The sequence below is a fragment of the Hyla sarda genome, chromosome 1 (assembly GCF_029499605.1).
Source record: "Hyla sarda isolate aHylSar1 chromosome 1, aHylSar1.hap1, whole genome shotgun sequence".
NCBI classification, from domain to species: Eukaryota; Metazoa; Chordata; class Amphibia; order Anura; family Hylidae; genus Hyla; species Hyla sarda.
In genome coordinates this window covers 270,318,114-270,345,508 of record NC_079189.1, presented here as the reverse complement: position 1 = coordinate 270,345,508, position 27,395 = coordinate 270,318,114, and the positions used below count along the sequence as shown (strand labels likewise).

The 27,395-nt window shown below is 44.5% G+C and overlaps 1 protein-coding gene across 2 annotated transcripts in view; it reads right to left on the bottom strand.

The window, feature by feature from the left end:
* Window positions 1–27,395, bottom strand: part of LOC130368515 (zinc finger MYM-type protein 1-like) — a 352,083-nt gene that overhangs the window by 174,759 nt on the left and 149,929 nt on the right. For both annotated transcript variants that reach the window (XM_056572291.1, XM_056572298.1), the window contains exon 2: window positions 16,252–16,401. The gene's annotated coding sequence lies outside the window, so the exon portion shown is untranslated. The remainder of the gene's footprint in view (window positions 1–16,251; window positions 16,402–27,395) is intronic.

Sequence of the window (27,395 nt, the reverse complement as noted above, 5' to 3'; positions counted from 1 at the left end):
ATTAGTGAATTCCTTCCGCCTAGGTACATAAGTACAGAATGTGCATTGTCCACATGGACATGTCCCTACAATGGGATTCTTTAACCACGTTGATTTCTTAGTGCCTTCAAAGTGGCTATGGACCACTAGATCTTTCAAATTGGACCCCCTATGGTAGGTTATATTTGGATGTTTATTTATTACTTCTTTGAGATCTTCATCTGCATTTAGTATGGGCCAATATCTATGTAGAACATTCATTACTTGGTCCGTTTTATCATCAAATGTCCCGATGCAACGAATAACCTTTTTGGGTTCGTTATCATCCCTAGATCCTCCTACTTTCCTACATAGGAGGTCCGTCCTAGGTGTCTGTCTAGCTCTGTTAAGAGCTCTCTTGAGAGGTTTCTTCGGGTATACCCTAATGGCGTGTGACATCACCAATTAACTTTATGAAGGATTGGATAGAGGCCAATGTTGGTATTAAACAACTGATCTGATTGGGACTGAGAACTGAAAACAGTACTTTACTATTGGCTAATTAGCCTGCGAATTGGATGGGTGAGTAGGAGGGTTAAGACCATCCCTACACACATATAAGGAGCCATTTGGAGACTGACACTCAATGCTGTCAGTAGTCTCCTTGACAAAGCCACATTCAGTGGCGAAACATGTCGGGGTGTGACAGTACTATATTTTAATCAGCAACCCTAGTGCACCTATACCATAAACACAAAAGCATAGTGGTATATACCAAAATAAATATTACATATGCACCTGCGGTGCACAGCAGGTTTCATATGGATAGAGATCAATGTCTGGAAGTAGACACACAATAGGGTTGTGATTTTAAACAGTTTCCTCACCTATTATTTGAACTCAATAAAAGTTAAGTTTTATTAGAGCACATTTGAATTATAGAGAATTAGTCAACCCTTTGGGTTAAATTGTTGTTTCTGTTCATATTAGAAATACCCCATAAATGACCCCATTATAGAAACTGCACCACTCAAAGTATTCAAAATTACATTCATAAAGTTTGTTAACCCTTTAGTTGTTTCTGTGCAAATTAAAATTTTTATTTTTCATTTTCAAGGACCACTGTTCCAAAAATCTGTCAGACACCTGTGGGGCGTAAATGCTCACTGCACCCCTTATTAAATTACTTGAGGGGTGTAGTTTCTAAAATGGGGTCACATGTGGAGGGGTCCATTGTTCTGGCACTATGGGGGCTTTGTAAACACACGTGGCCTTCAATTCTGGGCAAATTTTCTCTCCGAAAGCCCAATGGCGCTTCCTCTTTTGAGAATTGTAGTGCACTTTACATCCACATATGGGGTATGTTCTTAGGGTATGTTCACACTGAGGAATTGGAGAGGAATTTCCACGAGTAATTCTGCTCGCTTTTTCCTCTTGCTTTTTCAGCAGTGAAAATCCCCATAGAGCTGTGCAGAATTTCTGCCCCTCAGTTCACATTGAGGAATTTCCTCAAGCAGAATTCTGATGAGGAAGTCTGTTCCGCTTGAAGAAAGAACATGTTCCTTCTTTCAGGCAGGAATCAGCTTCTTACTCCCATAGAGATCAATGTTTATTTATTTTTTTCAGTCAGAATCATTTCCACGCGGAATTGGCGCGGAATTCAGGCGGAATTTGGGCGGAATTGGCGCGGAATTTCCGCATGAAAAATAAAAGAGGATAATATATGTATATTATACTCTTCTCCTCCTCCGCTTGAAATTTTCATTTCTGCGTGTGGAATTCCGCTCGAATTCTGCGCCAATTCCGCTCCAATTTTGTGAAAAATTTGAAAATTGCTGCTGAACTTTGAAGCCCTCTGATGTCTTCCAAAAGTAAAAAACATGTAAACTTTATAATGCAAACATAAAGAAGACATATTGTATATGTGGACCAATATATAATTTATTTGGAATGTCTATTTTCCTTACAACGAGAGAGCTTCAAAGTTAGAAAAATGCAACATTTTCAATTTTTTTCATCAAATTTTGGAATTTTTCACCAAGAAATGATGCAAGTATCGACAAAAATTTACCACTAACATAAAGTAGAATATCACTGAGGAAGGACTACGATTGTCCGAAACGCGTCTGATTACTCTCACACTGCCTGACACACCTCTCTAGAGACCACCACCAGATACCCCACGTTCACAATCTCAAGTCACCACCTAAAGCTATCGCAGAGCGCTCCACGGCTATCACAAAGGAGCACCGAGCATTACCAGCATTATCACAAAGACCGAGACCCCCTCAGAGACAGAGACCGACAAATCCAGCGCACGGACTAGGCGACCGGCCTATCGGCAGACAAACCGCACCGCCAGGACATCCCAGCGCCACGGACATCGGGACCCCATCTCGCAGAGCCTCGCTCCACCTACCCACAGGACGGGTAAGCGGTAAACATTACCAAAGACTTTATTTTTACGGCCGCCGAGCCGCCAATTCATTTGCACTATTGCACAGCCGCCGCGCTGTGTATGCAGGAACCATCTAACTATACCTTCAGTAGAGACATTGTTATCTATACCCCTGAACCTACGGATTAAGTGACTTGTTATTTATCCCCACCACTGTTCTTTATTTAATAACGGCCGAGCCGTACCTCTGTTTTTCCTGCAACGGTGGGCCCCAGACTGGGGGTCTCCAGAGGTTGCAAGTACACATAAGTGGATATGCCTCTAACCACCACTGAACTTTCAAACTGAGAGTGTGTTGTCATGTAATCACATATACTGTGTGTTTTATTTCACATCTTTTTATATATTCATCTGTACCTTTTAATTATAACAGGTGGGAAAGAGTGCAAGGGCCCTGCACTCTTACTCCACATTTCTACATAACTGTTTAAATTGACTTAACAATTTTTTTGTTTTTATTTGATTAATAAATGTGTTGTACCCTGGACATTTAGTACACCAATTTTATCCACACATCTATTGTAGTAGTTAGTTCAGCAACACCTGATACATTTTGCAACATAGTATACATACACACAACAGTCACCATTCATTTGCATATACACTATACATATACCTCTCTATCTTTCCATACTTAATCACCAGCCTTGCATCTAATAAGCATCACACATCCTCTGAGTCATTCTCTAAGCCGCACTATCTATATTCGCATCCATCACTTTGTATCCACTCATTCATTCAACTCCCTGCATCATCTTTTATTCCAGCCACTTCACACCATTTATTCCCCAGTCCTTGAGATCTCATCCACTACCATCACTACTTTTCCATAAAGTAGAATATGTCATGAAAAAACAATCTCGGAATCAGAATGAAAAGTAAAAGCATCCCAGAGTTATTAATGCTTAAAGTGACAGTGGTCAGATGTGCAAAAAACGCTCTGGTCCTTAAGGTGAAAATGGGCTTGGTCCTTAAGGGGAAGCTTGTGTTCGCGCTGTCGAAGAAGTAAAGATTTTCCAGGTAATGTGAATAGTATTTATTCCAAAAACGCAACGCGTTTCAAAACCCTCTTTTATTTCATCAGACATGATCATATTACACTTGAACTCTGTTTTATACACAGTACAATCAAAGGGCGTCCCATCCGGATATGACGTATTGTGCAGCCAGACCACATGAAAAACATGGAAAGCACAGATAAAACATGGAAAAATATGTACAGATCATAGGACCATTTACAGCAAAAGCCAGGGAGAACAAAGATTATAAACCCCTTTCCAAAATTTGCAAAAGAATACATATATCAAAAAACAAATTACATAAAAGGAAAAGAAAAGGAAAAGAGCAAAAAGGCAAAAGGTAAAAAACCAACACAACTAAAAAGAAGTTTCCTTCGGGCTGTCTATTTTTATCTTTAGATGTCAGCGCACTTTATTCAAATATTTTAGATGGTAAAGGGGTTGAATCCACCAGGTTTTGTCTAGATCAGGATCCTGAAATGTCTGCAACACAGGTAGATTTTATACTGGAATACATTTTTTCTCATTTGATGACACCATTTACCGCCAGATACGTGGATGTGCGATGGGGACTCGATTCGCCCCCAGTTACGCTAATTTATATATGGGGCATTTCGAGTCCCTTTTTATCGCACATCCACGCATCTTATAGAAGATCCACGCATTTTATAGAAGATACATAGATGATTTGATCCTCATATGGGGCAGATCTGAACAGGAAGCTCGGGAAAATGTTAGGACAATTAATATTAATAATTTTTTATTAATTTTTGGAGTTTTTACTCCAAATATATCTATGAGTCCATAGTGTTTTTAGATTTAGAAATTTTTAACCCCTTCAGGACCAAGCCCATTTTGGCCTTAAGGACCGGAGCGTTTTTTGCACATCTGACCACTGTCACTTTAAACATTAATAACTCTGGAATGCTTTTAGTTATCATTCTGATTCCGAGATTGTTTTTTCGTGACATATTCTACTTTAACATGGTGGTAAATTTTTGTGGTAACTTGCATCCTTTCCTTGTGAAAAATCCTAAAATTTGATGAAAAATTTGAAAATTTTGCATTTTTCTAACTTTGAAGCTCTCTGCTTGTAAGGAAAATGTATATTACAAATAAAAAAAATTTTTATTCACATATACAATATGTCTACTTTATGTTTGCATCATAAAAAAGATGAGTTTTTACTTTTGGAAGACACCAGAGGGCTTCAAAGTTGTGCAGCAATTTTCCAATTTTTCACAAAATTTTCAAACTCACTATTTTTCAGGGACCAGTTCAGGTTTGAAGTGGATTTGAAGGGTCTTCTTATTAGAAATACCCCACAAAAGACCCCATTATAAAAACTGCACCCCCCAAAGTATTCAAAATGACATTCAGTCATCATTTTAACCCTTTAGGTGTTTCACAGGAATAGAAGCAAAGTGAAGGAGAAAATTCACAATCTTCATTTTTTACACTCGCATGTTCTTGTAGACCCAATTTTTGAATTTTTACAAGGGGTAAAAGGAGAAAATGTATACTTATATTTGTAGCCTGATTTCTCTCGAGTAAGGACATACCTCATATGTCTATGTAAAGTGTTCGGCGGGCGCAGTAGAGGGCTCAGAAGGGAAAGAGCGATAAGGGGATTTTGGAGAGTACGTTTTTCTGAAATGGTTTTTGGGGGGCATGTTGCATTTAGGAAGCCCTTATGGTGCCAGAACAGCAAAAAACCCTCACATGGCATACCATTTTGGAAACTAGACCCCTTGAGGAACATAAGGAATAAAGTGAGCCTTAATACCCCAAAGGTGTTTCACGACTTTTGCATATGTAAAAAAAAATTATTTTTTTTCACTAAAATGTGTGTTTCCCCCCAAATTTCACATTTTTCCAAGGGTTAATAGCAGGAAATACCCCCCAATATTTGTAACCCCTTCTCTTCTGAGTATGGAGGTACCCCATAAGTTGACCTGAAGTGCACTATGGGCGAACTACAATGCTCAGAAGAGAAGGAGTCATATTTGGCTTTTTGAGAGCAAATTTTGCTCGGGGGGGCATGTCACATTTAGGAAGCCCCTATGGTGCCAGAACAGCAAAAAAAAAACACATGGCATACCATTTTGGAAACTAGACCCCTTGAGGAATGTAATAAGGAATAAAGTGAGCCTTATTACCCCACAGGTGTTTCACGACTTTTGCATATGTAAAAAAAAAAAAAAAATTCCACTAAAATGTGTGTTTCCCCCCTAATTTCACCTTTTTGCAAGGGTTAATAGCAGAAAATACCCCCCAAAATTTGTAACCCCATCTCTTCTGAGTATGGAGGTACCCCATAAGTTGACCTGAAGTGCACTATGGGCGAACTACAATGCTCAGAAGAGAAGGAGTCATATTTGGCTTTTTGAGAGCAAATTTTGCTCGGGGAGCATGTCGCATTTAGGAAGCCCCTAAGGTGCCAGAACAGCAAAAAAAAACACACATGGCATACCATTTTGGAAACTAGACCCCTTGAGGAACGTAACAAGGGGTACAGTGAGCATTTGCCCCCCACTGGTGTCTGACAGATCTTTGGAACAGTGGGCTGTACAAGTTTTCATTTTCATGGACCACTGTTCCAAAGATCCGTCAGACACCTGTGGGGGGTAAATTCTCACTGCACCCCTCATTACATTCCGTGAGGGGTGTCGTTTCCGAAATGGGGTCACATGTGGGGTTTTGTTTTTTTTGCGTTTGTCAAAACCGCTGTAACAATCAGCCACCCCTGTGCAAATCACCTCAAATGTACATGGTGCGCTCTCCCTTCTGGGCCTTGTTGTGCGCCCCCAGAGCACTTTACGCTCACATATGGGGTATCTCTGTAGTCGGGAAAAATTGCGTTACAAATTTTGGGGGGCTTTTTTCCCTTTTACCTCTTGTGAAAATGTAAAGTATAGGGCAACATCAGCATGTTAGTGTAAAAAATAAAAAAATTTTACACTAACATTCTGGTGTAGACCCCAACATTTCCTTTTCATGAAGGGTTAAAGAAGAAAAAGCCCCCCAAACCTTGTAACGCAATTTCTCCCGAGTACAGCGATACCCCATATGTGACCCTAAACTGTTGCCCTGAAATACGACAGGGCTCCAAAGTGAGAGCGCCATGTGCATTTGAGGCCTAAATTAGGGATTTGCATAGGGGTGGACATAGGGGTATTCTACGCCAGTGATTCCCAAACAGGGTGCCTCCAGCTGTTGCAAAACTCCCAGCATGCCTGGACAGTCAACGGCTGTCCGACAATACTGGGAGTTGTTGTTTTTCAACAGTTGGAGGCTCTGCTTTGGAAACAGTGGTGTACCGGACGTTCTTATTGGGGGAGGGGGGCTGTGTAGGGGTATGTGTATATGTAGTGTTTTTAACTTCTTATTTTATTTTGTGTTAGTGTAGTGTAGTGTTTTTAGGGTACAGTCACATGGGCGGGGGATTACAGCGAGTTTTCCAGCGCAAAATTTGCTGCATCTCAAGATGCGAGAAACCCACTGTAAAAGCCTCGCCCATGTGAATGTACCCTGTACATTCACGGGGGTGGCGGGGCGGGGGGGGGGGGGCTTGGGGGGGTTGCATCAGCTGTTGCAAAACCACAACTCCCAGCATGCATGGTCTGTTAGTGCATGCTGGGAGTCATAGTTTTGCAACAGCTGGAGGCACACAGGTTAGGAAACACTGAGTTAGAAACAGACAATGTTTCCCAACCAGTGTGTCTCCAGTTGTTGCAAAACTACAACTCCCAGCATGCCCAGACAGCTGAAGGGCATGCTGGGAGTTGTAGTTCGGCAACATCTGAAGGGCCAGATGTTGCTGAACTAAAACTCCCAGCATGCCTGGACAGTCAGTGCATACTGGGAGTTGTAGTTTTGCAACAGTTGGAAGAGCACAGATTGGAGACCATTATACAATGGTCTCCAAACTGGGGCCCTCCAGATGTTGCAAAACTACAACTCCCAGCATGCATGGTCTTTTAGTGCATGCTGGGAGTTATAGTTTTGCAACAGCTGGAGGCACACAGGTTAGGAAACACTGAGTTAGAAACAATGTTTCCCAACCAGTGTGTCTCCAGCTGTTGCAAAACTACAACTCCCAGCATGCCCAGACAGCTGAAGGGCATGCTGGGAGTTGTAGTTCGGCAACATCTGAAGGGCCAGATGTTGCTTAACTAAAACTCCCAGCATGCCTGGACAGTCAGTGCATGCTGGGAGTTGTAGTTTTGCAACAGCTGGAAGAGCACAGATTGGAGACCATTATACAATGGTCTCCAAACTGGGGCCCTCCAGATGTTGCAAAACTACAACTCCCAGCATGCCCAGACAGCCAAAGGCTGTCTAGGCATGCTGGGAGTTGTATTTTTCAGACTCCTAGAAGCAGCAGTGAAGATCTTCACTGCTGCCTCTGAGGACTACATACTTACCTGCCGGTCCCGTCGCTGCTCCTCGGTCCTGCCGCTGCTCCTCGGTCCCGCTGCTGCTCCAGGTAAGTCCGCCGGTCCCCACGTGTTCCCCCTCGTGTGCCGCAGGTCCCCGCGAGCCCCTGCAGCCTTCGTCCCCCGTTCTGCCCGACTTCCAGGGGCGGCCAGTGCGGGGGATCTGAACTTTCACCCCAGATCACTGTGATTGGTCCACAGGGACCAATCACAGTGATCGCTGACCAGGACCATCAATGGATGGTCCTGGGGGTGAAGCAGAAGTTGTCCCCTGCTGGAAACAGCGGGACTTCTGCCAGTTAACACGTGCGATGCTGCGCATCGCCGGGTTAACTGAATGTCATTTATAAACGCCGAGATGCACGAACGCACTGCACAACCCGGCGTTTATATATGACATTCTGCGGGAAGGGGTTAAAAGAAAAAAAAAAAAAAGTAATTTTTTTGGTACCCGTACTCATTTTAAGCAGGTTGATGTTAAAAGCTTCCTGTCCTTTGATAGCTGCCACTTCCTCAACTGGGTGAAAAATATACCTTACGGACAGTATCGCAGGATACATAAAAATTGTTCACTTGTATTCCTAAGAATTAACTAAAACTGCGTTTAATAAAACTAAAACTTTTAAACAAGATGATTTATTATTACCAAAAAATTAGACTACCAAGTACCCCAACGATAAGAGAAAATATATTTTATATTTTATAACGAATTTTAACAGTTCCACAATCCAAATCCATAATATTTTAAAGTGACATTGGGCAATTTTATTAAGTGATCCGATATTAAAATCCCTTCTAAGCCATTGAAAAGAGAAAGAGACAAAGCGCTCCACTGTGAAGAACAGTATTGAACCGGACGGGCCCCAATAGCAGAAAGACTTACCGGATCCAGTTGTGTTGATTTGAGGCACAACGCTCATAAAGGTATGTGTGGAAAGTCCTTTCGGATGGTTGCGTGGATAATCACTTTGGACTGCAGATAGACCCGCCCTCGCAGCAGCGTGGGAATATAGGAACAGGTTTTTTGCACCAACCGGTACAAAAGGTAGGTAAATTGCAGTGCTGTCCACAACGGAGGTAGATGATAATTTTGCTTTATTAATACATGTAACGCGTTTCAAGGACGCCCTGTCCTCTTCTTCAGACATGTCAGAACATGTCTGAAGAAGAGGACAGAGCGTCCTTGAAATGCGTTACATGTATTAATAAAGCAAAATTATTATATACCTCGGTTGTGGACAGCGCTGCAATTTACCTACCTTTTGTACCGGTTGGTGCAAAAAACCTGTTTCTAAGCCATTGGTCACTTATCGAAGAGCTCGCACATTGAGAAGCCATCTTTCACCGGGTTGCCTTAAGATGGTGACAGCACGAAAAGAAATAACAGCACCTTTTGTCTGTACTTTTAAATGTAATCATGCCAGATGTCTATGCTGCTTGTGGATCTCTGAAAATAACACTTCTAGCTTTAAGTCATTCTCCACAGGTGAGCTCTTTTCTATCAGAGGTAAATATGACTGCTCGTCCATGTTTGTGGTGTATCTACTTACCTGCAAATGTGGACTGCAATATATTGATCGAACAGTACAGTCATTTAGAGCATGAATGAATAAACATCGCTATAACATACACCCTAAATTCATGTAGCATAGCGTGTCGAGGCATATTAATATGATCCATGCGGGTGACCCACACTGTCTCACAGTCCAAATTATTGATTCTATTCCTGAAGTTGTCCATAATAGATGCCAGAGATTAATCAATAGTGAATCAAATTGGATTTTTTATATAAATTCGTTATGGCCTCATGGGTTAAATGAAACGATTGAGAAAACTTCTTTTTAGTTGTGTAGGTTTTTTACCTTTTTGCTCTTTCCCTTTTCTTTTCCTTTTATGTAATTAATGTTTTGCTTTTTTCATATATATATATATATATATATATACACATATACAATGAAGTATGAAAGACAAAAGGGGACAATGCACCTGTCTATGTGCCGTTATCCTCAATCACTATGGCAGGTTAAACATGCATTTGTAATGCACTCACCTAGTGGCGTTATGCTGAGAGCATAACACCTGTAGTAGCTGTAGGAGCCCAACTAGTGTGGGTGGGTGGGTGGAAGTCCACGGTGTGCTGCCCGGATCCTCCCGTCTGGCTGGACAGTCTGTGTGTAGCAAGCAGTAGCGGTAAAAAGAAATCCGATCCTGGCGCTCACTCGGGCGACTGGACCTGAGGAAAAGGGGAGCATGTCCCCTCGCAACGCGCAGTCCCTGCATAGTCTCAAATAAAGCGTTTCTTTTACTTTATCACCGGCTCCTTACTCAATTCCTCAGCAGCCGCACGAGTGAGCGCCAGGATCGGATTCCTTTTTACCGCTACTGCTTGCTATATATATATATATATATATATATATATATATATATATATATATATATACACACACACACACACACACACACAAGTATTATTTAGCAAATTTTGTAAAGGGTTTTATCATCTTTGTTCTCCCTGGCTTTGCTGTAAATGGTCCTATGATCTGTATATACGTATCTGCATAATACATCATGTCCAGATGGGACGCCCTTTGATTATTGTTACGCCTAGCGCTCCGGGTCCCCGCTCCTCCCCGGAGCGCTCACGGCGTCCTTCTCCCTGCAGCTCCCCGGTCAGCGCTGACCGGGAGCGCTGCTCTGCCATGGCCGTTGGGGATGCGATTCGCACAGCGGGACGCGCCCGCTCGCGAATCGCATCCCAGGTCACTTACCCGTTCCCGTCTCCTGCGGTCATGTGCTGGCGCGCGCGGCTCCGCTCTCTAGGGCGCGCGCGCGCCAGCTCCCTGAGACTTAAAGGGCCAGTGCACCAATGATTGGTGCCTGGCCCAATTAGCTTAATTGGTTCCCACCTGTTCCCTGGCTATATCTAGTCTCCTCCCTTGCACTCCCTTGCCGGATCTTGTTGCCTTAGTGCCAGTGAAAGCGTTCCTTGTGTGTTCAATAGCCTGTGTACCAGTACCTTGCTATCTCCCCTGACTACGAACCTTGCCGCCTGCCCCCGACCTTCTGCTACGTCCGACCTTGCTACTGCCTACTCCCTTGTACCTCGCCTATCTTCAGTATCTTCAGCAGCCAGAGAGGTGAGCCGTTGCTAGTGGATACGACCTGGTCACTACCGCCGCAGCAAGACCATCCCGCTGAGGATCCACTACCTGCCAGCCGGCATCGTGACAGTAGATCCGGCCATGGATCCCGCTGAAGTTCCTCTGCCAGCTGCCGCCGACCTCCCTACATTGGTCGCCCGACAAGAGCACCAGCTGTCGTACTTGACCACCATGACACAGCAACTCCAGTCGCAGCTACAGCAGCTCCAGTCACAGCAACAGCAGCAACAGTCGCAGCTACAGCAAGTTCAGTCTCAGCTACAGCAGCAACAACCATCTCCTCCGCCAGCTCCTGCACCCCTTCCGCAGCGAGTGGCCACTCCTAGCCTCCGCCTGTCTTTGCCGGACAAATTTAATGGGGACTCTAAGTTTTGCCGTGGCTTCCTTTCGCAATGTTCTCTGCACTTGGAGATGATGTCGGACCAGTTTCCCACTGAAAGGTCTAAGGTGGCTTTCGTAGTCAGCCTCCTGTCTGGAAAAGCCCTGTCATGGGCCACACCGCTCTGGGACCGCAATGACCCCGTCACTGCCTCTGTTCACTCCTTCTTCTCGGAAATTCGAAGTGTCTTTGAGGAACCTGCCCGAGCCTCTTCTGCTGAGACTGCCCTGCTGAACCTGGTCCAGGGTAATTCCTCCGTTGGCGAGTACGCCATACAATTCCGTACTCTTGCTTCTGAACTATCCTGGAATAATGAAGCTCTCTGCGCGACCTTTAAAAAAGGCCTATCCAGCAACATTAAAGATGTTCTGGCCGCACGAGAGACTCCTGCTAACCTGCATGAACTCATTCATCTAGCCACTCGCATTGACATGCGTTTTTCTGAGAGGCATCAAGAGCTCCGCCAGGAAAAAGACTTAGATCTCTGGACACCTCTCCCACAGTCTCCACTGCAATCTGCGCCTAGGCCTCCCGCCGAGGAGGCCATGCAAGTGGATCGGTCTCGCCTGACCCTGGAAGAGAGGAATCGCCGTAAGGAAGAGAATCTCTGTCTGTACTGTGCCAGTACTGAACATTTTTTGGTGGATTGCCCAATCCGTCCTCCACGTCTGGGAAACGCACGCTCGCACTCAGCTCTCGTGGGTGTGGCGTCTCTTGATGCCAAGTCGGCTTCTCCACGTCTCACGGTACCTGTTCGGATTTCCACTTCAGCCAGCTCTCCCCTCTCAGCCGTGGCCTGTCTGGACTCTGGAGCTTCTGGGAATTTTATTCGGGAGTCCTTTGTGAATAAATTCCGTATTCCGGTGACCCGTCTTGTCAAGCCACTCCACATTTCCGCGGTCAACGGAGCCAGGTTGGACTGTACCATACGTTTCCGCACGGAGCCCCTTCTTATGAGCATCGGATCTCATCACGAGAGGATTGAACTTTTGGTCCTCCCCAATTGCACCTCGGAAATTCTCCTTGGACTTCCCTGGCTTCAACTTCATTCCCCAACCCTGGATTGGTCCACTGGGGAGATCAAGAGTTGGGGGTCCTCTTGTGCCAAGAACTGTCTAAAACCGGTTCCCAGTAACCCTTGCCATAACTCTGTGGTTCCTCCTGTATCCGGTCCCCCTAAGGTCATTAAGGACTCTGCCTGCCACAGGAAATGCCCCTCCCCCCCTCCCAGTTCCATCAGGCAAGCTTCTGTGTCCCCTCATGGCCCTCGTCCTGGTGTCACACTGCCCCGTGCCAGGTCTCGCCCTCTGCCCTCTCTCCCCATTCCTACTCCTGCGGTTCTGCCTGCCGTTGAGGAATCCCTCCATCCTTTCCCGGTGTCCTCATCCCAGGGGAGGCAGTTACCCGATAAAGAGAAGGGGAGACCTAAGGGGGGGGGTACTGTTACGCCTAGCGCTCCGGGTCCCCGCTCCTCCCCGGAGCGCTCACGGCGTCCTTCTCCCTGCAGCTCCCCGGTCAGCGCTGACCGGGAGCGCTGCTCTGCCATGGCCGTTGGGGATGCGATTCGCACAGCGGGACGCGCCCGCTCGCGAATCGCATCCCAGGTCACTTACCCGTTCCCGTCTCCTGCGGTCATGTGCTGGCGCGCGCGGCTCCGCTCTCTAGGGCGCGCGCGCGCCAGCTCCCTGAGACTTAAAGGGCCAGTGCACCAATGATTGGTGCCTGGCCCAATTAGCTTAATTGGTTCCCACCTGTTCCCTGGCTATATCTAGTCTCCTCCCTTGCACTCCCTTGCCGGATCTTGTTGCCTTAGTGCCAGTGAAAGCGTTCCTTGTGTGTTCAATAGCCTGTGTACCAGTACCTTGCTATCTCCCCTGACTACGAACCTTGCCGCCTGCCCCCGACCTTCTGCTACGTCCGACCTTGCTACTGCCTACTCCCTTGTACCTCGCCTATCTTCAGTATCTTCAGCAGCCAGAGAGGTGAGCCGTTGCTAGTGGATACGACCTGGTCACTACCGCCGCAGCAAGACCATCCCGCTTTGCGGCGGGCTCTGGTGAAAACCTGTAGTGGCTTAGAACCGGTCCACTAGCGCGGTCCTCGCCATCCCTCTCTGGCACAGAGGATCCACTACCTGCCAGCCGGCATCGTGACAATTATACTGTGTATAAAACAGAGTTCGAGTGTAATATGATCACGCCTGATGAAAAAAACAGAGGGTTTTGAGACGCGTTGGGTGCACAAGTTTTTTTTAACTAAATACTATTCACATTACCTGGAACTCCTTCACTTCTTCGACAGCGCGAACACAAGCTTCCATTTTCCCCGTCTGCAATCTTGGTTCCTACTGTCTTCACGCTGACTGGGTCAGTGTGGGAAGTCGCAGCAGCCGATTATCTTTTATACCCTTCGGAGCGTTGTGCCTTTCCAGCACAACCCCACCAGGTGAGGGAGTTTTCTACTAAATTTCCCTCACTTTGGTGTAACCACTGATTTCATACAGGGAGCGCTCCTTGTTTGTTCTGCTTTTAAGTAAAACATTTGGAAGGACACCTGCATATTCTACTGTAGCAAATAGAAATATATATATATTATCCACATTTACACATTCATAGACATACACCTCCACTGGTGAATGCATAAATCATATACATCAAGTGCAATTAAAGAAAAGAAAACATTTTGTTCAAAAAGTATAATGTGAAAGGATGTCAAACAGTACTTCTGCTGCATTCTAAGTGGGTGCAAACATGACCTGGCTGACAGAGGAAAGGGGGACTCATTTGGCAATAGAAGACACATGTGTACATCTTTAACCCCTTAAGGACCCAGCCATTTTACACCTTAGGACCCGGCCATTTTTTGCACATCTGACCCGTCTCAGAGGGACTAATTTCAGAACATGAAATGAAATATATCTATAATCCGAAGCCCACCATTTCTACTTTTTATGCCCTGCCGAAGACGCACAAAGGGACGAATCCTTTAAAAGGACGCCCCATCGTCTCGGGTAACAATAACCTTACACAAGGGGCCAGTAGTTATATTGATCAGGTATTAGCACCTTTTGTACCAACCCTCACCTCATATTTAAAGGACACGAAAGACACAGTCACTAAGATAAATTATCTTGAAGTCACTGACACAACGTTACTAATGAGTCTTGATGTTGAGAGTCTTTATAGCAACATCCAACATCATCTAGGAATCACAGCAGTAAAAACATACTTGGACACGGAAAGTACACGCTTTCAAAAACACTATTTATTTGTCACTCAATTATTATTATTTATTTTAACACACAATTACTTTTTGTTTGATGGGGTCTTCTACTAACAAACTAAGGGCACAGCTATGGGGACGATTTGTGCACCTACTTTTGCTAACCTTTTTTTAGGGTGGTGGGAAAGCACTATAGTTTTTGGTGAAGATTTTGGTTTTTTCACAGAGCACATTTCTTTTTGGGGGAGGTACATTGACGACTTTTAATTTTTTGGGATGGGCCACTTACATTATTTTCGTTGTTTGTGAATAAACTAAATGACAACCAGATAGGTATGAAATTTACCTCTGAGACAGGAGGAAAACAACTGAATTTTCTGGATATCACAATCTACATAGATGATAATAACAAAATACAGACTAACATCTACAGGAAACCTACGGCCACCAACAGCCTGCTACAATGGCAAAGCTGGCATCCTACATCATTAAGAAGTAACATCCCGGTGGGCCAGTACCTCAGAGCGAGGAGAAATTGCTCTGAGGAAGAGAATTTTGAGATTGAAAGTCAGAATTTATTCAGGAAATTCAAACAAAGAGGATATCCCTCTAAACATATGAGGAAAGCATACAACAGAGCAAAAAGGACAGCAAGATCAGAACTGTTGAAAGATAAAAGAAGAGAAAATCCAAATAAGAGCAAAGAACCTATAAGGTGTATTGGTACTTATTATGCATATTCAGAAAGGGTATATCAAATCATGAAGACACATTGGCATATACTTTTGTCAGATGAGGATCTTAAAGAAAGATTAAGTGCCAGACCGGCAATAACGTACCGAAGGGGCAAGAACCTACGGGACCTTCTGGTCCATAGTCACTTTTCCGACAAAGTAGATACCACCACCAACTGGTTGAGCAACACATCTAAAGGAACCTATTCGTGCGGACATTGTACAAATTGCAAATTCATACCCAAAACAAAGTACTTCATAAATCCAGTAGATGGCAAACAATACGAACTATGGGACTATATAAATTGCGGAACCAAGAATATCATTTACATAGCACAATGTCCTTGTCCAAAATTGTATGTGGGCAAAACTATCCAAGAATTTCGGAAAAGAGTAGGAAAACACATCAGTACCATTCGTACAGAGGCAGATACCCCAATTGCACAACACATGAACACTGTCCACAGAGGCGAGAGATTTGCCATAAAATTTTTGGGACTCAGGAAAACGCAGTTGGGCGAAAGGAAAGGTGATATAGATAAAGTACTACTTAAAGAAGAAACAAGGTGGATATAAAAGTAGGAGCCCAAATGGACTCAATGAGGACTTCACATATTCAGCATTCATGGAATAGGAAGAGGGATTGATTGCAATCAATCACTAGGTGATGGTATATACACTGAGATTGGCAACGAGTAATATAGCCCCCTAAAATGAACATATTTTTTACAGTAGCAATGTTCACAGACTTATTTAGGTATCATACCCTTAAGTGACCATTAGGCTATTAGGTTTCATACCCCCAAGTGACCAGATAAGCTATTAGTAACAGCAAACTATGAATAACTGATAGCGAACAAAAATTAATGTAATGTACGTACCTGGGGTCGGCGGACCGGAGATGTTGTTGCGTGAAGTTTGGACGGTGGATGCGTCAGTGCATTCGGTGATAGGCTGGAGGCCTGCCTAGCGGAAGGTCGGGGAGGCATCGGTGTGACCGGCTCGGAGATGTTGGTTGCTCACCTCTTACACTAGGTCAAATCATAAGAATAACAGTTTTTCCAAAAATTCTTTGATAAAATGCATAAACAATAGGATTAACATATACATCAGATGATGATAAGGACAGTTATGCTATAATATATACATCATAAGATTAAAGTTGATAACTTTCACAGACACAACGGAACCACTGAATTCCAGTGAGCATATTGTCTAAAATAAGGCACATCTATGACCATAGAGTTACATCAAATATCAATTATGGATTGATAAACTTAGAGGAGTGGGCAGTCTGAGAATATCAATTCAAGGACGAAAGGAACATACATAAATAAGGGAATATACTCACACTGAGAATATAGAAGATAGCCAAATTGACTAATTAAAGTCACAAGTCCAGCAAACCTCACTAGCACTTACCTTGTCCTGTATAATAACAAGTCCTAAAACATGCGCAACAATGGTCATAGAAACTGAGAAAAACTAAGTCCAAAGACATGCGCAAAAAGTATTGCTGCGCTCAGTAATACTAAGTCCAAAGACATGCGCATAACCTATACAAGCCGCATTCACAAACACTAAGTCCAAAGACATGCGCACAACTCAAACAAGCGCAGCCGGTCAAATTTAGAAGCTGAAATTCTCTAAGTCCGATAGCATGCGCAAGACAGCAATTCTCATTGGTCCAATACTGAAGCCACACTTACCAATGAGAGTTCAATATGGGCATTACCAGAATGACGCAAGCAGCAGTACGAAGCACTATTGGACAATAAGAACGCCGAACAATTAGCGCCACTAGCAGCGAGGGTATAAATATCAAGAGGGGCCAGTACTCATTGTACCTCATACTCTTGAAAAAGCTAGGTCCAACCAGCGAAACGTTGAGCCAGAGGAGTAGATTTTAGCTCAGTCCGATGTCATAAAATGGATGGATCACGGTGCGCAGTGACACTATGTCTATAGACTGTGTCAGAGCAGAGTGCTGCAAACTGAACTCCGTGATTAAGACCATCCTGCATAGAATGCATTAAAAAAAAACTTTACTAACAGGGACTGTAATTTTAAATACCGTATATACTCGAGTATAAGCAGAGTTTTTCAGCACGATTTTTCGTGCTTAAAACACCCCCCTCGGCTTATACTCGAATGAACTCTCCACCCGCAGTGGTCTTCAACCTGCGGACCTCCAGAGGTTTCAAAACTACAACTCCCAGCAAGCCCGGGCAGCCATCGGCTGTCCGGGCTTGCTGGGAGTTGTAGTTTTGAAACCTCCGGAGGTCCGCAGGTTGAAGACCACTGCGGCCTTCGACATCATCCAGCCCCCTCTCACCCCCCTTTAGTTCTGTACAGTACTCACCTCCGCTCGGCGCTGGTCCGGTGCTGCAGGACTGTCCGGAGAGGAGGTGGTCCGGTGGGATAGTGGTTCCGGGCTGCTATCTTCACCGGGGAGGCCTCTTCTAAGCGCTTCGGGCCCGGCCTCAGAATAGTCACGTTGCCTTGACAACGACGCAGAGGTACGTTCATTGCCAACGTACTTCTGCGTCATTGTCAAGGCAACGCCTCTATTCCGGGCCGGAAGCGCGGAGAAGAGGCGCCCCCAGTGAAGATAGCAGCCCGGAACCACTATCCCACCGGACGACCTCCTCTCCGGACAGTCCTGCAGCACCGGACCAGCGCCGAGCGGAGGTGAGTACTGTACAGAACTAAAGGGGGGTAAGAGGGGGCTGGATGATGTTGAGGGCCGCAGTGGTCTTCCCGATGGCTGCCCGGGCTTGCTGGGAGTTGTAGTTTTGAAACCTCTGGAGGTCCGCAGGTTGAAGACCACTGAGGGCGGACGATGACAAGGGGATGATGACAGGTGATGATGATGAGGGTCTGGATGATGACAGGCGGTGATGATGATGAGGATGTTAATGACGGGTCTGGATGATGACAGGGGGGGGATGATGTATTTCCCACCCTAGGCTTATACTCGAGTCAATAACTTTTCCTGGGATTTTGGGTTGAAATTAGGGGTCTCGGCTTATACCCGGGTCGGCTTATACTCGAGTATATACAGTATACATCACCACCTAAAAATCTTTGAGCACATTTAAGATTAATTTGTAATCATTAAAAGTTACGTTTTAGACCGCAGAGGGTCTCTATTCAGGGTTTCCCTGAGGGGACTTACATCCCCAAGGTTGTTGTTTGGCACTGTCACTTTAAACATTAATAACTCTGGAATGCTTTTAGTTATCAATTTGATTCCGAGAATGTTTTTTCGTGACATATGCTAATTTAACATAGTGGTAAATTTTTTTGGTAACTTGCATCCTTTCTTGGTGAAAAATCCCAAAATTTGATGAAAAATTAGAAAATTTTGCATTTTTCTAACTTTGAAGCTCTCTGCTTGTAAGGAAAATGAATATTCCAAATACATTTTTTTAATTCACATATACAATATGTCTACTTTATGTTTGCATCATAAAATTGACGAGTTTTGACTTTTGGAAGACATCAGAGGGCTTCAAAGTTCAGCAGCAATTTTCAAATTTTTCACAAAATTTCCAAACTCACTATTTTTGAGAGACCAGTTCAGGTTTGAAGTGGATTTGAAGGGTCTTCATCTTAGAAATACCCCACAAATGACCCCATTATAAAAACTGCACCCCCCCAAAGTATTCAAAATGACATTCAGTCAGTGTTTTAACCCTTTAGGTGTTTCACAGGAATAGCAGCAAAGTGAAGGAGAAAATTCACAATCTTCATTTTTTACACTCGCATGTTCTTGTAGACCCAATTTTTGAATTTTTACAAGGGGTAAAAGGAGAAAATTTATACTTGTCTTTGTAGCCCAATTTTTCTCGAGTAAGCACATACCTCATATGCCTATGTAAATTGTTCGGCGGGCGCAGTAGAGGGCTTAGAAGCGAAGGAGCGACAATTGGATTTTGGAGAGCACGTTTTTCTGAAATTGTTTTTGGGGGGCATGTTGCATTTAGGATGCCCCTATGGTGCCAGAACAACAAAAAAAAACACATGCCATACCATTTTGGAAAATAGACCCCTCGGGGAACGTAACAAGGAATTAAGTGAGCCTTAATACTCCACAGGTGTTTCACGACCTTTGGATATGTAAAAAAAAAAAAAAAAAATTTCACTAAAATGTGTGTTTCCCACCAAAGTTCACATTTTTGCAAGGGTTAAGAGCATAAAATACCCCCCAAAATTTGTAACCCCATCTCTTCTGAGTATGAATATACCCCGTAAGTTGACCTGAAGTGCACTATGGGCGAACTACAATGCTCAGAAGAGAAGGAGTAATATTTGGCTTTTTGAGAGCAAATTTTGCTAGGGGGGCATGTGGCATTTAGGAAGCCCCCATGGTGCCAGAAAAGCAAAAAAAAAACACATGGCATACCATTTTGGAAACTAGACCTCTTGAGGAACGTAACAAGGAATTAAGTGAGCCTTAATACCCCCCAGGGGTTTCACGACTTTTGCATATGTAAAAATGCATTTATTTTTTTTCACTAAAATGTGTGTTTCCCCCCAAATTTCAAATTTTTGCAAGGGTTAATAGCAGAAAATAGCATCTCTTCTGAGTATGGAGGTACCCCATAAGTTGACCTGAAGTGCACTACGGGCGAACTACAATGCTCAGAAGAGGAGTCATATTTGGCTTTTTGAGAGCAAATTTTGCTTGGGGGGCATGTTGCATTTAGGAAAGTAACAAGGAATTAAGTGAGCCTTAATACCCCACAGGGGTTTCACGACCTTTGCATATGTGAAAAAAAATTTTTCCACTAAAATGTGTGTTTCCCCCCCAAATTTCACATTTTTGCAAGGGTTAATAGCAGAAAATACCCCCCAAAATTTGTAACCCCATCTCTTCTGAGTATGGAGGTACCCCATAAGTGGACGTTAAGTGCACTGCAGGAGCGCCACAATGCTCAGAAGAGAAGGATTCACATTTGCAAACTTTGCTGAAATGGGGGGGACATGTCGCATTTGGGAAGCCCCTATGGTGACAGGACAGCAAAAAAAAAAAAAAAACACATGGCATCACATTTTGGAAACTAGACCCCTTGAGGAACGTAACAAGGGATAAAGTAAGCCTTAATACCCCACAGGGGTGTCACGACTTTTGCATATGTAAAATAAAAAAATAAAAATTTCACTAAAATGTGGGTTTTCCCCAAAATCTTACATTTTTACAAGGGTTAATAGCAGAAAAGACACCCCAAAATTTGTAAATACATTTCTTTGGAATAAGGACATACCTTAATTTTTGATGATTTTCACTCCGCGGGTGCACACCAGGTCTTGGAGTGGGAGGTCAGTCAGGGGCCTTGAGCTTATTATAGCAGCCAGGATGTGGGACCCCCCCTCAAGGAGCATTAATGGGGGGGAGCACTGAGCCCTAAAATAGGGGAACACTATGGGGGACAACGGGCCGTAACTGGGGTAGACAGGTGGGGTACAGAGGCCCGTAATATGGGGTACAGTGAGCCAAAAAACTATAAATCATAAAATAATAAAACAGGATATGTTCCCAGAATGATGACCCAGAGCATAGCCAAAACAAAAAAAAAAATATGCCCACCCCAAACCCTATGCTCTGAGTCGTCATTCTGGGAATGTGATGTGTGTGGCCATCCCTAACCTGTTGCCTCAAATGCGCACCCGCTCAGGTGGAGAGAGAGCGCTGCGCATTTGAGGCAACATAAAAAAAGTCCCCGATGATAGTGACTCAGTGACCTATTACCCATTTTTTTTTTAAACACCCCCAGAGGTCTTATCATTTTTTTTTTTTCAGGTGTTTTTGGGCAATTTAGTGATTTATGGGGGTTATATATTGGAATGTACTCTGGACTTGGTACATTTGTCAAATTATGGAAAATTCTAATGAAAAGGGAAAATTTAAGGCTCCATGGAAGTGTGATACTCCCTGAAGCAGCCTATGCAGAGGCACGGATTATCTTGGCAAGTGTCACATTGATACCTGGTGTCGCTCCGCATCCCCTTCCTGTAACACACACTGCATGTTTTCTGGGATCGCCCCTTCTTTCCACTGTGGGGATCTCCCCTGGAAAGTGCTGGCCTGGGACGATCCTGGCGCCTATAACTCTGGGAAAGATCAGGCTGGACTTCCCAAGGGTCTGGTCAGCAAAGATCAGGAACCTTAGGACTTCTTCTTGGTACTGAAGGAATGTCCCTGTGTTGCCAGAGTACTGGGATAGTACAAAAGCGTTGTACATGGCAACCTGTACCAAGTAGACCGCAACTTTTTTGTACCATGCCCGTTTTCTGCATGGCGTTATATAGCTTGAGGACTTGATCTGAGAGATCAACTCCCCCCATATACCGATTGTAGTCCAGAATACAATCGGGCTTGAGGACCAGTCCCACGGTACCTCGCACAGGGACAGTGGTGCTGCCGTTCCCATGAATAGTGGTGAGTATAAGGACATCTCTCTTATCCTTATACCTGACCAACAACAGGTTATCATGGGTCAGGGCACGGGACTAATCCTTGGGGATAGGCGTCTTCACAAAATTTAGAGGGAGGCCTCTCTGGTTCTTCCGCACGGTCCCACAAGCGGACGTGGATCTGGCGGAAAGGGATTTGAACAGAGGGATGCTGGTATATAAGTTATCCACGTATACGTGGAAACCCTTATCCAGCAATGGGTACATAAGGTCCCAAATGATTTTCCCGCTAACACCCGGAGAGGGGGAACAATCTGTGGGTTCAATACGGGAATCTCGTCCCTCATATACTCTAAACCTGCAAGTGTACCCGGAAGTACTCTCGCAGAGTTTATAGAGCTTCACGCCATACCGCGCCGCTTTGAGGGAATATACTGGCGGAAGATGAGTCTCCCCTTAAAACTGATGGGAGACTCATCTACCGAGAGGTCCCTGAGCGGTACATAGGCCTCCAAATATCACTTTGTAAAGCCGGTCATAGGCGGGATCACCTCGGGGCGGACATGCCGCATTATCTGCATAATGCAGGCATTTCCGAATCGCCTCGTACCCCTTCTGTGTCATCGCCATACTGTAAAGCGGGGTCTGATAGAGGACGTCCCCGCTCCAGTAATGACGGACACTTGTTTTTTTGTCCAGGCCCATATGCAGCGTGAGGCCCCAAAATGTCCTCATTTCCGCTGCATCAATGGCGCGCCATTCATTGGACCTGGCCAAAAAGGAATCGGGGTGGTGGGCAATGAACTGCTGGGCATACAAGTTCGTTTGCTCCACCATGTGATTGACCAGGCTGTCACTGAAAAAAAACTTTAAAAAGTCCAGATCAGTGAAGCCAGCCGTGTCAATCCGGATTCCTGAGTCGCCAACAAACTCAGGAATCCGTGGCTGATAATCCTCAGGGGGGCTCCAGACAGGGTCCTCGGAAGGGGGCTCCGGTGCACTTGTCTGGGGGGCCGGACTCCTATTACAAGCGGCATTGCCACTCGTACTAGTGTCGGCCACTGGGTCACTCTCATGGGGGGTGCGTGGCCTCGTCTGGCGGCGTCTCCGCCGCCGTACAGGGGGACTCATCATCACTACTAGATGATGAGGAGGGCGAGGAAGAACACAAAAAAGTTGGATCTTCCTGGTCCTCACTGGCAGATTCGGAGTCGGAGGCTAAAAAAAGCGTAAGCCTCCGCTACCAAAAATGCCCGGCGAGCCATCGCCTTTTTTCTACGGTGGCCGGGGGGAATCAGTGGCGGGGAGAAGGGGGTGTGTGCGGGGGGGGGTGGCGGGGAAGAATGTACTGTGTGGTGCTTGTTGTAAAAAGTGTAATAACAGTAATATAAAAAAAAAAAAGCTGCGGCCAAAAAAAAAAAAATGGGGTGGCGCACGCAGCTCCCTGAACCCCTAATAGGACCCGGGGTAAGGGATCAGACCCTAATAGGACCCTGGGGGACCTATTAGGGGGTCGGGGGAGGGGTACTTTTGAAAAACTTTTTTAAAACTTTTATTTCACTGTTTTACTTATTTACTCTTACCTGTCCCTGCAATCAGCTCTCCCTATTCTACGGCTCCTGAGGGGGCTCCGGAGCTCTGAGAGGGGATCAGAAAAAAAAAAGGATGATGGGAGCTGCTCTTTAACCTCTTGAGGACCCAGGTCCTCTTCCTGCTGCTGCACCCGCAGACTGAGCGAAAAGAGTGCAGCAGCGGGAAGGGACCGTTAACCCCTCCTCTGCCGCTCTGCTATTGGCTGGACGATCGCTAGCAACGGCAGGTGATTGGCAGTGTAATTGTACACCGCTGATCACCATTTATTTCCAGGTCATCGGGTCACAAGTGACCCGAATGACCCGAATCGCCGAAGATCGCTTGCGTGATTTCGCAAGCGATCGCCGACATGCGGGGGTCCCGGGACCCCCCTCGGCATTTGCACGGCATGCCTGCTGAAGGATATCAGCAGACATGCCGTTCCGATCTCTGCCCGGCGCGCGGCAGGGACCGGAAAACTCCAGGACGTACGGGGACGTCCTGGGTCCTTAGAGCCCAGTGTGCGGGGACTTCCCCGTACGTCCTGGGTCCTTAAGAGGTTAAAGAGCAGCTCCCACTATCCTTTTTTTTTTTTTTTCTGTCCCTGCCTATTGCCCATCTATCCCTAACCCCCTCCCTGCCTTTAAATTTTGTTTTACTATATTAAAAATGCCTTTTTGTCTGCCTGGTAGTGTGCTCACTTACCAGGCAGACTTCCCCAGCAGGTGCGATGTCACTGATGCCTGCTGGGGCTGACACTTCCACCATTAGTTCACCTATACAGGGTGCCTCCAGCTGTTTCACCACTACAACTCCCAGCTTGCCCTGACATCAGGGCATGCTGGGAGTTGTAGTGGTGAAACAGCTGGAGGCACCCTGTGTTGAAAACAATAAGTTAGGACCATGGCCGCAGCGCTGCCCCGTTCCCTCACCCCCCCCCCCTGTGTTGAAAACCCCAAACCCAGCTCCCCCCTGTGTTGAAAACCCCGATCCCGGCTCCCCCGTGTTGAAAACCCCGCTCTCCCCCAACCCCCGTGTTGAAAACCCTGAACCCCGCTCCCTCTCCCCTGTCATGTCTGCACAAATATTTTTACATTTGCAAAGCTTTGTGCCTAACTGCATGCTCTATATAACTCTATGGTGCAAGAACAGAAGAAAAACCTGCATTTTGTTCCAAAAAACAAACATTTTAATGTTTTACAGCTTGATTTTTTTAACCCTAAAGCAGCCATGTGAACCTGCATGGTGCAAATACACAACAAATAAGGTATAAAAAGTGACCAAAGAGGAATCATTTTGCATATAAATAATAATTAGGAAAATGCTTAGTCATTAAGGAAGTATTAAATGTTAAAAAGTTGTTTCTGACAACAGTAACGCTGAGCGCTGGGTACTGTCTTAGAGATCGCAGGAGGTCCTTTCCTCATAGCTAAGATGTTCCATGCCTCCTATTGGTTAAGTTGCGCACCTTTGTGCCATTTTCAGCTTCAGAATGTCCTATTTATGAACCGATACTGAACAGCATGTTCCAGGTGAGGCCGTACCAATGCTTTATAAATCAGTAATATTACGTCCCAGTCCCATGAGTCCATGGTAGAAAAGAAATCCCGGCACTCACAAGTGAGTGCCGGGATTTCTTTTCTACCACTGCTATTTGTTTCCACGTGCACCACCACGGGACTCGAGTGCCGCCCCTTTCTGTTTGTTCCATGAGTCCATGGCACTTTTCATACATGACAATACCCTGCTGGCCTTGAAAGCAATTTCTTGGCATTACATAGAAACATAGAATGTGTCGGCAGATAAGAACCATTTGGCCCATCTAGTCTGCCCAATAATCTGAATACTATGAATAGTCCCGGGCCCTATCTTATATGAAGGATAGCCTTATGCTTATCCCATGCATGTTTAAACTCCTTCACTGTATTTGCAGCGACCACTTCTGCAGGAAGGCTATTCCATGCATCCACTACTCTCTCAGTAAAGTAATACTTCCTGATATTACTTTTAAACCTTTGCCCCTCTAATTTAAAACTATGTCCTCTTGTGGTAGTTTTTCTTCTTTTAAATATGCTCTCCTCCTTTACCATGTTGATTCCCTTTATGTATTTAAAAGTCTCTATCATATCCCCTCTGTTCCTTCTTTCTTCCAAGCTATACATGTTAAGGTCCTTTAACCTTTCCTGGTACATTTTATCCTGCAATCCATGTACTAGTTTAGTAGCTCTTCTTTGAACTCTCTCTAGAGTATCTATATCCTTCTGGAGACTCCATACATGCTGTTGTGAACAAATGCACCTAAATCCTTCACCTAAATCCTTCTCTACCACAGACTCCATCAGTTTTACTCCCACTAGGACAAATAATGCATGCTTGGGTTACCTTTTTAGAGCCATTGTTTTGTTGTTTGTTCTGTGGTATTATTTTGGACACGGCATAAGGAACACCTACTCAACAACAGGATGGTCCACCTTTTTGGATGATCATAGCTTGCTGTTGGGTAACATATTCTACTTGGTGGCAAACATTTTCAATACTAAACTGACTCATGTTTGCTGTAGCAGGTCCATGAGTTGTCAATAAAAAAACACTTGCTAACAAAACTTTAGAAAAATATGCCAAAACAGTCTTTTTACACACTGCCTCACTCCCCACCCCCTTTATCCCTTTGTACTAAAAATGTCTACATCATTCGCATTAATAGTGTAATTAGTATTAGTGTAATTAGTATTGTACAGCCCTTGAAGTGTTGCCATATATAACTCACAGGTATAGTTCCATATTAAGACTGTTTTCAGAAGGATAGAAAAACATGGAGTGCAACCAGCTGTATAGATGCTGTATGGGGGTTCTTTGTCTGAATCACTATGGTCACATATGTCCCTATTTGTGTTTACTTCATATTTTAGGTATTGTGCAAACTCTCTCTGTTTGACTTACAAAAGCCTCTCTCTCTCTTGACATCTGATACACTTCTGTGAAAAGTTTCATTAAATTCTTTGAATTCGCAGATTTGATTGTGTAGCTGAGGTCACCATATTTTCCATGAAACAGGATTTCTGGCAGAATAATAGCCAATAAACTAGAATTCTCATTTTAAAGCAAAGTAACATTTTAATAGAGACAGAGTTAATGGGTCTTGTGAACTCTTACATCAGAAATTTCTGAGTACATTCATGTTTTCTTTATTTCTGCATTAAGCTGATATTTCAGCTGATTCTTATGAAATTATATAACGCACCAGGACGTACATTTACGTACTGTACATGACCGCGAGCATTAGAGCGATGCTCGGGTCATGCGCGGCAGTTCCCGGCTGCTGACAGCAGCCAGAGACCCGCCGGTAATGACTGACATCCGCGATCGCACGGATGTCTGCCATTAACCCCTCAGATGCCATGATCAATACAGATCATGGTATCTGTGGGAGTGCAGTCCGAAAAATGCATGATTCGATCGCCCGCAGTGCTGCCGCGGCGATCCAATCCTCTGTCATGGCGGACAGAGGTCCCCTCACCTGCCTCCGTCCATCTCCCGGCATATTCTGCTCTGGTCTGAGATAGAGAAAACCAGAGCAGAAGATAGCCGATAACACCAATCAGTGCTATGACCTATGCATAGCACTGAACAGTATCAGCAATTAAATGATTGCTATAAATAGTCCCCTATGAAGACTATTAAGTGGGAAAATAAAAGTAAAAAATAAAAGTAAAAAAAATTTGAAAATTCCCCTTCCCCATTTACCCCCAAAAAGTGTAAAAATTTTTTTTTTTATTAACATATTTGGTATCACCATGTGCGTAAATATCCGAACTATTGAAATATAATGTCATTTATCCCGTACGGTGAATGACATGAATGTAAAAAAAAAAATATATATATATTTTTTTTTTTTAATCCAAAATTGCTGCTTTTTTTTATAACATTTTATTTAAAAAAATGACTAAAAAATGTATTACAAGTTTTACATATGCAAACGTGGTATAAAAAAAAAAGGTACAGATCACGGCACAAAATATGAACCCCCATGCAA